This window comes from Culex quinquefasciatus, chromosome 2, assembly GCF_015732765.1.
Source record: "Culex quinquefasciatus strain JHB chromosome 2, VPISU_Cqui_1.0_pri_paternal, whole genome shotgun sequence".
Lineage (NCBI taxonomy): Eukaryota > Metazoa > Arthropoda > Insecta > Diptera > Culicidae > Culex > Culex quinquefasciatus.
In genome coordinates this window covers 191,988,273-192,002,420 of record NC_051862.1, presented here as the reverse complement: position 1 = coordinate 192,002,420, position 14,148 = coordinate 191,988,273, and positions in this window count along the sequence as shown.

Here is a 14,148-nt window from a genome sequence, read left to right as displayed (position 1 = left end):
GAGACAGCCGAGAAAATATTGCCCTAACAGAGAAAAATGTCTCAAGCCAACCCTTGATTTCTTAGCAGTGCGGACATTTTTCTCTGAATCGGCTATAGTTGTTTTCAATCATGTCGTTTCATGTGTTCAATATAAAAAAGGCATGTTTATCTTAACTCTTAAATTTAAATAAATATTAAGATTAATCCAAAAAATTGTTACAACATTAAAATAGTTTTAAATGTTTTCCAAATAGAAAACGAAACTATTGGCACTACGCCCCCCGGGGCATGGCCTTCCTCTAACGTGGGATTTCTGCTCCAGCGCCTCTGACGAGACAGGAGAAACCGGGACCGACGTTTTACTTCACCATCCGATAGAAGCTCAGTGGATAAGGCGGGAATCGAACCCGCGTCTCATAGCATCATCGGGATCGGCAGCCGAAGCCGCTACCCCTGCGCCACGAGACCCACCCAGTTTTCCAAATAGACTGAATTTAAAATAAGACAACATTCCAGAAATGTGTGAAGTTTATGTTTTATTGTGAACCTTTTTAGATTTTGTTGATATAAATCTAATAATTTTCCCACACTGTGATCCCGATTGAATGTAACAAATATTGTGTTGAAAAATCTATCTTATAGAAACAATGTAGATAACACGTAAAGAGTGAGGTTTCTCATTTTTTTTATAAATCATGACGCACGATTTTTTATTCTGGGCCTCAAACTTATTTTGTACTTAAAAACCTTCCACCTTGTGATTTGACCTCATAACGTGTAGGTTGCGAATCAGAGTACCCAACATTAAAATGTAGGCAGAATGAAATTTATAGATTTTTATCAAAATTGTTGAAATAATTTTTGAAAAATCCTTGAGCAACGATTTATCACTAAAGTTAAAAATCAAATCAAATTATTCGCTCTACAGCATTGCCTTGGCGTTCTCGATTGCGAGACTCCTACTCGAAACTAAGTGTTCGAAGGCTTGATTGTCGAGGCAATTGCAAACCTCTTTTTACACCTTAGCTTCCATTCACCCCGGGATTCGAACTGACGACCTTTGGATTGTGAGTCCAACTGCCTACCAGCGACTCCACTGAGGCAGGACCCAGGGAGACGACTCCACAGCCACATTTTTTTTTTCTAATGTTGGTGCTACTGCGCGATTTTGACATTTTGGACGTTCACCATTCGAACGCCATCTTCGCTTTAAAACCTCGATAAGGACCTTTAAAAAAACTCTGGATATTAAAAACATAAATAAAAAAATTCAACTTGCAAACAAACAAGTGCATTTAATTTTCATTAAATTTGTGAAATCACGATTGTATTCAGTTAAAAATATTGTGTTGATTTCAAGGATTCATTGAAATCAATATATTTTTTGCAATGTCGATTAAAAAGTCGATGTTGTTAGTTTTTTAGATTTTCAGATTTAATTAAATTTAACCTATTAATTGGATGCTTTTTGTAGAAAACTAATGAATAAAAAAATGTTTTGTCCTCCTTTCCTTTAACTATCCCACATCTATTAGCTATTTTGAAGGTTATTTTTGCATTTTTTCTTTCTCTGTCCAATTCGTTCTCCTTCCCAAGTAACATTTTTGCCAGGAGTTCTACAAGAGCTCTTCAAGATAGCTACAGCATAGCAGTTTGGACCGCGGCAGGATAAAATTCTCTTCAAAACTTCTTCAGGAGTTTGGAAGAGTACTTGAAGAGAGTTTTATCCTACCGCGGTCCAAACTGCTATGCTGTAGCTATCTTGAAGAGCTCTTGTAGAACTCCTGGAAAAAATGTTACTTGGGTTAGTATCAGTAAAATCTCTCCCCATTTTGAACAAATCAGCTGTTGAAAGGTAGTCCATATCTCAGCTCAAGATAACACCTGCACCAATGTAATTGTTAAAGCAACCTAATAAAATGAAATGAAGAAATGAAAAATTGTTTTGTTTTCGAAATAAAATTCAAAAAAAAACTTCGATCGATCGATGATTTTTTCAGTTTATATATAATATAATAATATTTTTCAAATTAAAAAAAAATACAATTCAGAACGCAAGCTCTTGCGAACTTTATATTTAGCCCGTCATTCATAAGTTTTGAACACCCCTGTCTTATAATATCCAATCAAGCAACAAATTACAAAACTAAAAAAATGTTGTTAAAAAAGGTTTAAAAAAAATATATTTAAATACTTTTCTTTGATCTTTGATTTGATTGTTTGAAACACTGAGTGAATTTCCTACAATTTTCTATCTTGGGCTCAATCGACAACTGTTTACTAAGCTTAAAGAAATAATATTAAATCCCTTCTCGCTCAGAGAAGAATTGACATTGAAAAAAGGTAAATTTTTACCATGACCTATGAAGAGGCAAAGTGGATTCAGTGGCGCACAGTGGCCTTTACTGAGCAATCGAATCCAGAAGGGAAACGATCACCAGATGAGTTGCCCCGAGTCGGGATTTGAACCCCGATCTAGGGGAAATATACCCTTTCTCAGCCTATTTCTATTATCGGCCTATAAGCACTTTGATAATGAATTACAGCTGTTATGAAGTGTTTTTGACTCTTACAAAGTAATAAATAGCTCAAATAAAAGTGAGCAAACAACTCTCCATTGTTGATGTATCTTAAAATGTTGATTTAATAGCGGGAAACTGCAAAAGTGATGAGAATTGGTCGAACGACTGATTAAAATGGGTTGAATTCCCTACGAGGCGAAAGCGTTTCCGTGGCTCGGTCGACATTTTTACGTTTTATGAAACTTAAGACTTTAAGAAATTAGATGAAAATTAATTGGCATCCTAAACATGACCATGCAAGAAAAGTTAGGTTAATTTAGATTAGGGTGCCCAAACTTTTGACCCTGTGGGCCAGATATGATTGTTCAGAAGCAGTGGCGTTCCGGAATGAAACAAGTAATTTTAAGAATAAATTGTGTATTTGATCATTTTAGGTATCATGAACGGAACTAAGGGTCAGCCATTGTCAATTTTTCATAAACCGATTCGTGTGTTCCCAATTTAAAAAAATAATGTGTTGGTCTATAGGCTGTGGCACATGTTTTTAAGGTTCCTTCTTCTAAATTTACTCGAAAAATATGGAGGCAAAATAAATATATTAGACGCGCTATCAACTGAAAAAAACTCAAAATGCATTTTCCTGCTTTGATCATATTTTAGAATCATGATTGAGTCACTTAAAAACTGATTTTTGTCAAATTTCGGTGTACAGCAACCGCGAAAAAAAAACATTTTAAAAAACATAGAGATGACATAATAAAGAGGAGTGTATTAAGTTTTAACATAAGAAAAGCTTTTATGAGCTGATTTACCAAATCTCGCCAGAACCAAGCTTTATCTCTACAGTACAAAGCTTTTTCACATTGCTTTTTGTCCCTCAAACCACCATCCGTCTCCACCGTTTCGTAAAAGCTTCTTCTTGGGAAAAAGCAAAGCTCCTCACCGCATCCATTCATTTATTTCCAGCGGCACCCCTCTTTTCCGGTTATGATTGAAGCAGATGAAGCAAAAACCTCCCCTTCGGAGAGCCCTAATGGGTTCGTCGAATCCAATTTCTGGTTCCTGGTTTTGCGGGGCTCAACCCACCCGAAACTTTGCCCGTAATTCGATCATGGGGTCCAATTTTCATCTATCGTATCCGCCGGGTTGACTGACTGGTGGTGTACGAACAGTTACTTTTTTTTTGTTTTAGTTCATTTGGTCGTTCTAATCGACAGGAACTGGATTCGTTTATTTGTGGTCCGCTATGGCCATTAATTTTTGTCTGGTTTTTCATTCGCTAGAATGATTTTCCCGACCCTCTGCCGCGCTCGCCCCCTTAGTTCAAGTTGCAATCCAATTTTTGCATCGACAATTATTCCTTCGCGTTTTCATGGAAGAGGTAAGGGTTAGGGAAAACGATACTCATGACATCAAAGCTTGAATCAGAGGGAGCAAACAAAAAAAAAAAAAAGAAAAGCTTACACTATCCCCTCGTTCCGATTCTCCAGCAAATTGGGGTCAAAACGAAAGTTTTTCGCTGGCCTGGGGGGAAAAACGTGACGCTCTGGAATCGGGGACCACAATGAACTAAAAAAAAAGTGCGGATGGAAAACAACAGAGCAAAATTATATTGTTGACATTTCAATTAAGAGACTCTTCTGGGAGGGATGAAAGAACTGTAGTTTATATTCGTGCTATTTTTTTTGTTACTTCCCCCCAACTGCTTTTCATTAAACTGTTCTGAATGGGCCACTCCCGGAGACACGGGCCCAAACAGTGCCCTGCTTTATTCAGCTCTATTCATTCATTCATTCCGAAAAGGAAAGGAATTTTGCAGCAACTCTGGGAGACAATACCAAACTCGCCAATACACCGGTCATTCCACCAGCTGGCCCATGTTTCTTTCCTAGAAGAAAATCTCCCGGTTGGATGAAGCGATGGCGATGACAATCGAGTCGTCGGAAAAATATGATTCTCTGGAGTGAATCTGTGATTTAAATTAAAACTTGTATCTGTTATTTTCGGTGACTATTCATTGAAAAAAACTCATTTGTGTTCAATGTACGAATAAAACCACTATTCGTTAATAAGTATAAAAAGCTACATTTTTACAATAAATTTCTATTCCTTTTAAAAAAATCTCAGAAAACAAAACTTTTTCGAAGTCTATTAGAAATAACTTGCTAATCAAAGGGAATAAGGTGTGACTACTCCGGATGTTCCGGACATGACTATTTAATGAAGGATTTTTTTTTAAAGTACTGTTTTTTTTTTATTAATTTTCTAACGATTATTTGAATATTTGCCTGCATTTTTACAATGTTTAAGTTTTTTATAATGAAATACAATAATTTTCACAAAATACTTTATTTGTTAGATACTCAAATTGCAAATTATGAAAATTTTAGTATTTTCGAAAATACCGTATTTTTGTGAAAATTTGAGTACTGATTTGATTTGATTTGATGTGATAATCAACAGGGCCACAAGGATGACCTACAGAGCGGTTGCCTATAATTATAGTGGCTCAGACTTAAAGGGAGCTTCTTCAAATTACTACCGTATGAAGGGCCGAAAGGGGGTGGTTGGACGCGAACAAGCAAAATCACTCACAGTGTCCTCAGAGGAAAAGAATCTCCTTCCGACAATAATCTCCAATAACTCCGAAAAAAGTCTGACAAAGCTGAAAAACAGGGCTCGCACCCTGTTGGGGGCCTAAACGGGCGCGGCAGACAGCTGGAGACCGACAGAGGTCAATAGATGCATTAATTGTACAATCCGTAAGAATTGTTCAACTAATAAACTATTTTCCCCTTGTGACGTAGTTTTGGTCTTCCACTATCAACATACAGTCTCCGCCATTACAGCATACTGTCCACTGCCCTGATGCTTCCTGCCCGATCCCCGGTTTTGATTCTAACCACCAAAAAAATATAAAAATCATCGTTGAATAAAGGTCAATGCGGATGGAGAGCAAATCGAGCTCGGTATCCCTTCACAAAGACTGGTAGTAAGTGTGAAAAAACAATGAGCAAAAGCACAGAAAATCAAGAATAAGAAAAAGTAATTCAGATGAAGAGAAAATTGAGCTCAGTATCTACTCACAAGTTACAAATAACTTTTTGCGTTTCTCTTTGTTTGGCCATGAACGGCCATGTCAACGACGACCAACTTTTTGAAACCTTTTGTTTGTAATATCGTGATAACTCGTGATGTTTATAAGCAAACCTCTTATGTTTATATATCCAATTTTTTGTAATTATCTGCTCTACAACTTTGTACAACATTGTTCTACTCTAAAATATAACCCTGCAAAGTTAAAAAAAACGAAATTTCAAAATGAAAATTTTCTTTTAAGTGATAAAATGACCGTTCTGGGTTAATTTAGATTCGAAAAGTACACTAAATTTCCCTTTAAATGGCATGTTCCAGAAAAAAATACAGTTGAGTAATGGAAAGCGGCCGAGTTATAAAACTTTTTGTTTTGTGTTTTTTAATGAAAAATGCGTTTATTTTCGGAATTCTGAGTACGCCATTAAATCAGGCATCAATTTTTTACATAAATGTCCCTTTGACACTAAATTTCTCTATCATCACCATTTCAAGGTGGCAAATTTTTGAAAACACCTCTTTTTTTGGCATGTTTTAAAATGGAAGGAGCGTACCGACCCTCCGTCACGAGATATCAAAAAACGGACTCGTGATCAGGGCCAAAAGTTATCCCTTTGGACAAAGTATCAACTGCTGTGTAGGTTGGCGGAGAATTACCCATAATGCAAATTATGAAAATTTGAATACCTTTAAAAAAAAAAAACGGTATTTTGTGAAAATTTTAGTATTTGAGCCGGGAACCGTGGTGTAGGGGTAAGCGTGGTTGCCTCTCACCCAGTCGGCTTGGGTTCGATCCCAGACGGTCCTGGTGGCATTTTTCGAGACGAAATTTGTCTGACCATGCCTTCCGTCGGACAGGGAAGTAAATGTTGGCCCCGGTTTAACCTAGGGGGTTAGGTCGTTAACTCAATCCAGGTGTAGGAGTCGTCTGCCTCGGTGGAGTCGCTGGTAGGCAGTTGGACTCACAATCCAAAGGTCGTCAGTTCGAATCCAGGGGTGGATGGAAGCTTAGGTTTAAAAAAAGGTTTGCAATTGCCTCAGCAATTAAGCCTTCGAAAACCTAGTTTCGAGTAAAAATCTCGCAATCGAGAACGCCAAGGCAATGCTGTAGAGCGAATAATTTGATTTTTTTTGAGTGTTTGTCCAAAAAACTCGATTCAAGTGAAAAGACATACAAAATTTCACTTCGTTTGATACTCATGTTGCTAATTATAATATTTTAGTATTTTCGAAAAAATACGGTATTTTGTAAAAATTTGAGATTTTTTGGAAAGACGGTACTTTGTAAAAACTAGAGAGTTTTATTCTAAAAATACTAAAACAACGAAAAAGAAAACCAAATTTCACTTCGTTTGATACCCATATTGCAAATGATGTAAATTTGAGTACTTAAAAAATACGGTAATTTGTGATTTTTTAGAATTTTGCTTTGAAATTTACATATATTATCAAAAAAAAAAAGGACTCTTAAACAGTGAAAATGCATGCAGTATTTTAAATCGTTTAATATCCATACTGCGTATAATAAAAATTTGAGAATTTCCGAGAAAATACGTTTTTTTTTTGTGAAACTTACCAATATATCAAAAAGAAATTCTTAGAGAGTGCTTTGAAATTTCAACCTTATTTGGTTGGATTAAGTCAATTTTAAAAATAAAATAAAAATAAGCTATCGTCCGTCATCGTCGATAAAATTACCGCCGATAGAATTATCGGAATAACAATAACGTTAACGATTATCTATCGTTATCGTCCCGATGTTTTCACACGGGTGGCTTAATTTTTAAATAGATTTTGTTTGCTGAAAAAAAGTTGAGATTTCCAAAAAAGTGTCCACGCGGTTTATGGATGGTCTCAAATTGATTTCAAAAGTTTTATTTTTGAAAAGGTCTTACAGAGAAACCTCTTTTTACGCGGTGGCCTTAAACTTTTTATTTCGTCAATTTCTCTAAAGCTATACAATATTTCAGCATTTCGTCGCCATCGTGCTAACTTGTCGTACGTGCATTTTGAGCCAAATTGAGTTAAGAACGCCATATTGTGCAGCTCACAATGCCTCACCTTTGACCGCCACAGATCCCCAAATTTCGATTTCAATCCTGAGATATTCAACAAAAACCGAAAAAACTCCGTGCATTTTTGTCACTTTACATATGAAAGTAGTTTCAATCTTGTCGTGCTATCTTGTCACTCCATGAAAATTGATGTAAGTGCGACAAAAGGCCAAAGGGATTTCAGGCCAGGAAAGTCAGGATGTCGCACGTACAAGCTAGACTACCGTAAACATTTGTAATTATAACTCGGGACTCCAGCAACCAACTTCAACCAAACTTTGTGACAATGCACAAAATGGTGAGCCAAGCAAAACGTGTTTGTTATTGTTTACATTGCGTGCTTTCGTTTTTGAATATTCAAGGTCAAACATTAAAACGCGTTTTTCTCGGAACGTCAAAATGGCGGGAGCGACAAGATAGCACGACGACGTCGATTTGTAAATCTGGACAAAACCTATAAATTGTTTTCAAAAAACTGCAAAAGTGTTGCGTCGATCCAGAGAAATCGACAAATTAGAAAAACGTAACGCACCGCGTAAAAAGAGGTTTCACTGTAAAAGCTATTGTTTTTGTCTTTCATTCGTTTATTAGACCTTTAAAAACTTTAGATATGTAACCAATTTTATTGATGTAAAACTAAAACGCTAATATATATATCGTCAGAGGCCGAATCAGCTGACAACTTTCGAGAGAATTGCCTTTCTTTTGTGAGTCCCCCCCCCCCCACACAATCCAAGCCACGTGTCACTTCGCGGTGGAAAAAAGAGGCGCTCGTGCGTACGACGCTTCTCGTGGTGGCCTCATCTGAGCTCGGGTCACCCGGAGAAACGTGAGTAAAAATAATAAAATAAACATCGCACAAAACAGCTGAGCTTGGTGGTGTTCGTTCCCCATTCAGCGAAGAAGCCCCCCCCCCCCCCCACTCGCGAGGAGGAAACGCGTGGACATGTCCGATTGTTCCAGCCTCGGCCCACGTGCCCGTCAGCTTCGCGTTTAAGGCGATTGGGGACGCCCGTGACAGTGTGGTCATTTTTTTTCTTTCTTTTTCCCCTCCGGGATTTTACCATTGATGGAACTTCTTGGAAATGGGTGATTCGCTTGGGATGGAACGACAAGGAACGACCAAGGACAGGATTCTGTTGCCTTGACAGGCAGGCAGATCTCGAATGCGTCAATGAATAAGGCCGTTGCAAATATTTTTTGAAGTTTATGTCCCTCCACTCTGACCTAACTTTGAAAAATATTTGCAACGAAAAAAAAAAAATACGAGGAAAATTTCCTTTAAGAAAGTAAAAATCATCCTCAAAGAAAACGGTAATCATCGAACAAAACTAAAAAAAAAGATGCGGTGGAAGGGATTCTTCAAGAAGATTGAGACTTCTATTTGAAAAGAGTCTTAGAAAGAATGAAGTACGAATGAGCGATATTATTTGTGTTACCAGAGTTGGCCAAATACAGTTTAATCTGATTGGAGTTATTTCAAAAACTTTTAAGAAATGTTTCAATCGGGTGTTTTAACCAAGATTAACCAGAATTCGTTTTTTCCTTTTTAATTTAGAACTTATTTTGATTGAAATTTTCAATGACAAGTGCTAAAAAAAGTGTTGAGGCAACGGTTTTTTGCACTTTAGTTGATGGAATTATTATCATTATTATATCTAAAAGGACAGTAAGTGAACAGTATTCAAGGGCCGGATGAAATTTAAAAAAAACAGTAATAATATTTTTAAGCAAATCAGGAGCTAAAATGGAAACAGTCAAAAGTAATTTAACTTGATTGATGATTTCATCCAAATTTCGACAGACTCAAATGTGAACCAAATGATCAATTAATCTAAACATCAGCAAGCGACAAATCACAAACCACCCCTCATTTCGTAGATGTGCTCGCGAATTGCCACACCAAATTTATATCCTCATCTATCAGCTGCTCAATACGTGGGTGAAAATTCAAACTGGAGGCGGGTGCAGTGGTTTCGGATCGGGGGTTATCATTTGCACAAAGTCAGCTTTTCCGCCTCTTTGCCACAGCCACACCGCAATAAATCATCTCCCATTTAAAGCGAAAGGTAATGATGCAGAAAAGGAGACCCCAGGTGCACTTTTACACCAAGCAACGCCAAATCGAGCGAATTTCCCAACAGTAGCAGCTCAGCTTGGTGTTTTATAACTGTTTCCTGTTTCTGGGTGGGGGAAACCTTGAAAGCTCCAACCTCCCACGCAGCCCCTTGAGTTCAGTTTAGTTACGGTTTCCGAAACCGGAAGCTGATCCGTTTTCGCAACTTCTCTCTGACACCACGCGGAGTAATCTTTCTTTTTGGCAAAAATCCGGCGCTTTTGCGTCATGCTGAGCCCCACCGCGGGAGGGCCGGGCCCGTGTGCACTTGCATGCAAAACTTGAACCCCAACCAACAACTCCCGCCTGCCACACTCCGGAAAAGCTCAAATCTTGTTCTTCGTCTTCTTCTGTGCTTGAATCTGACTCGACATGACATCCAGGCGTGTGTGCGCGCGCGACTACAGCGAGATCTGTAAAGTTTTGCGCGCTGAAAAATTGCTACGTCAACAGAAGAAGAAAATCATAAATAATTCCTCGGATGTAAAATATTAAAAGAAATTCATACAGATATTCATATTTCGCCTCGGTGGAGAGAGCTTTACCGGCTAGAGATGCGATTTGGAGATGTAGTTGTTGTTGCTATTTTGGTTGAAGAAGGTGGAGGTGTATTTATACGCACTGGGTTGATCAGTGTGATGAATTTAGAGAATAATGTTTCATGGAGAGGCATAGTTGTTTTTGAGTCAGGTGAGGGATCGTGCGTCTCCATTTAATTTTTTGTTGCCTTCCTCACTGAGGTAAGGTTATAATCATGCTCAAAAAGATAACTTTATATACAGTCATCCCACATATTCGGAACACCCACAAATTCGGAACACTTTTATGATAATTTGTCAATAGCATGCCAAAAGTAGCTTTTCTGTCGATCTTACTATTTTTAGAACCTTCATTTGGACATTATCTTGCTATTTCACTAGTAAAAGAAGTACTTTTTGAACAAAAACCTTCATTCCAAGACTATTTTGTCCAGAGCAGCAAAACATTGCCTCCAAATGGCCTGTTTCATAATTGTGGGATGTTATTATGCCTCCCACAAGTGTGGAACACCTGAATTTAACTGATATTTTCACAACAAAGTTATCAAACCATGTATAAAACATCACTAAGCTTGAGTTTCATTGGATTCAGTGTGTGAAGTCATTATTTGGTAATAAATATGTACTCCTGAAGAGATCCAAAGTTTGTTTACATTCGTAAAAAAAAGTGTTCCGAATTTGTGGATTTCAAGGGCCAAAGTAATTCTTCAAAAACTTCATATAAAAGTTAAAATTTGCAGATGTTCGATACAGCATTCGAAAGATCGTAAGAAAAGCTTTCAAATGAAGTTAAAAGCGAAACATCAAGTTCAATTATCGATGTGCTATAATTTTTTGAACATTGGCCGATCTGGAAACCGTTCCGAATATGTGGGATGACTGTACAGCAATTCCCCACGAAAACAGCACGATTCGAAAAAAAAGTTCTCCGATCGGGCTCAAAATTTTTCTGGGGGTTCATTGGCCAAAATATTTAGACCCGTATTTTTTGTTAGGCCATTAGAGTTACATACGCCGTATAAGGGTGGTCCGAAAAATGGCAATTTTCGTCATTTTTCGCAAAAAACCACAACTTTCAAAAAATCATAACTCCGCGCCATTTCATCCGGTTTTAGCTGTCTTAGACGCAAAAGAAATGTGATTTATTTGGCTATTTAGAAAAAATAGTAAGAAGTTTCAAAAATCTAGCTTAACATTTGAAAAGGTCGTATGAAAACATAAAATGCTGTTTTGAAGGTCTCGGGACCAAAAGGGCCTATGTTTGAAAATATGTTTACCTGATTCCTCGGAAAAGTTGCGTATTTCAATTACGAAAATTCTGGTACCCTAACATGTATAGGTCATCGCTGAAATGTTCAAGTAATCGCAAAAGTCGATTTTTTTTCGTTTTCGTCAATTTTCCATTTTTGCACGTGGCGAGTCGAAAAAGCCAGTTTTTATTTTCAAAAATTCGTATCTCAGAGTATCGAAAACATAAGTTGCTCTAGATATAATAAAATGTCTTGAAAAAAAAAACTTTTTGCAATCCCGATGTGAAAGTGTAAATTTTTCCTGCCTTCTAGAAAAACGGCCTACTTTCAACTACCAAAAATAACAGATTTGAAAATCAATACCTGTTAATATCAGTGCCGAAAAGTCCTACTTTTCCGAACTGAAATGGGTGCTGAAAAGTTGAACTTTTCAACACATGTATCGAAAAGTAACATTTTTAAATTGACTTGTAAGCAACTCGTTGCAAAACTTTAGTTTTTCAGCACTCATCGTATTTCTAGATTTTTTTTCCAAACCACCAAGTCGCCATGGATTTCCTATGTACATAAAACCTTTTGAAAAAGGAAGCGAGATTTATTCAACTCGGTAAACCTCGTTGGATAATTGTACGACTTGTGCTTACAAAATATTGTTTTCGCAACTTGTTGCATAAACTACTATTTTTTTCAAACCTATTATTCTTACAAAAAAAATGTGCTTCGATTTGTCTCAAAAGATCCTCAGGAAAAATAATTAGTCTCGCAATTCATTTATCAACCTCATTTTATCAAAAATCGTAAGCGGCTGAACCAATTTTAACGTTTGAAAAGAAATGTGATATAGGGGAAAGTGGGGCAAGTGTAACAAGCTAAGGAAATGCTCGTTATAACCCATTAAAAAGTAAAAAAATCTGTCGAATTTTATTATAATCATCTTTTTCTATGTCTTGACTAAGACTTTGGTAGAACAAGTTTTTAAAAAATCCAGGTTTTTAATGTAAAAAATTGATTTCATTTTTTTTTATTTTCAGTACGTTCTACTTAAGACGAACAACCCGTTGGGGCAAGAGGAACAATGCATGAAAAAACATGTTGATTTGCTAACAATTGAACTGTTATCACTTATATATACAGATTAGAATGTATTTGTAAGGTTTCTTCCATTTTTAGATTAAATAATAATATTTTACTAAAAAAAATATCGTTTTTATGAACAAATATATTACCTAGATGATAAATAGTAAATTTTCATAATATCACTACATTTTGTATGGACATTTTTTTAAACAATTGTTTATCAGTTTTTAAGTACTTTCATGTATTTATTTCCCATTAAAATATGGGTCATTCCATCTCAACTGTGCACGAAAAAGTGCAAATTTGAAAATTACCCTCTCCGATCCTGCTCAAATTTGGCAGAGCTGTTGATACTATCAAAACATGCAAGAATCCCGAATTTCATCCAAATTGGACCACCCCCTCCATTTTTGTACCTCCCCAAAAAATCGACATTTTGGCGATTTTTGACCAAACCTCCTAGTTTCAAACGACGATAACTCAGGAACCACAAAACTTAGAGGGTCTGTCTTAGACTCAATTTTGAAGCAAATTGTACGTAGAATCCATTTCCGTGATCAACATTTTGATTAATTTATTTTGTCTACCTGTATTGCGCAATTGAAAACTTTAAACGGCCGTATCACAAAACACCCCAACTTATTTTTTTTATTTGACCTCACCATCGTGTTCCCCGGCCAATTTTACATAAGAATCACTTATCGACAGAAATGAATATGTCTCGTTCCAGAGATATCGAATTTTAAAGTTTTGTGTTTTCGAGATTACCTACATCAGCTTCATTCGCCGCATCTGCTAGAAGCACACAGGCGGGCTGATCAATAACTGCTACCTGGTGTTCTGGGAGATGATTAATTTAATTTATATTTTTATAATTTTACGCAAATATTTATTCATATAGCTAATGCCTAGAAATTCTAGTATGTTTGGCAGGTTAAGTCCTCGCTCCTAGTTTCGTCCAATTTGCTCATTTTTACTATTTAAACAACAAACTTTTGATAGAAACTTGCTTGTTCACTTATTATTGAGCTATTTATCACTCGATTTCAGTTGAAAACGCTTTTAATCAGCTGTAATTGAATGCCAAAGCGCTGATATGGCAACATTAGAGGAACGCTGGAATTAGATGCTGTTCCCCTACCTTGATCAATCTATTTTTGTGAAAGGAATATTTATTGGGTAATTTTACGTGTTGCTAACCGTTTTAGAGTACCTCCGAGGCCATGACTAATGCCTTTATCATGGGTGGTAGCAAAATAGTGCCATTCAGCAAAAACCCCAAAACCTACTTTATTATTATTATTATTATTATTATTATTATAGTTTATTACTGACACTTTACTATAATTTGGCAAATCCGATTTATGGTTTAAAAGATTGGTCATATTAAATCAATTTTTATATTGTGTGCCAGCACCATTTGATTTAAAGAATCCAAGAATGATATAAGAAAAAATACTGTTGTTCGGACGGTGTCGAAATCATCGCAACTAAATTTGGGGAATTAGCCGCTTTG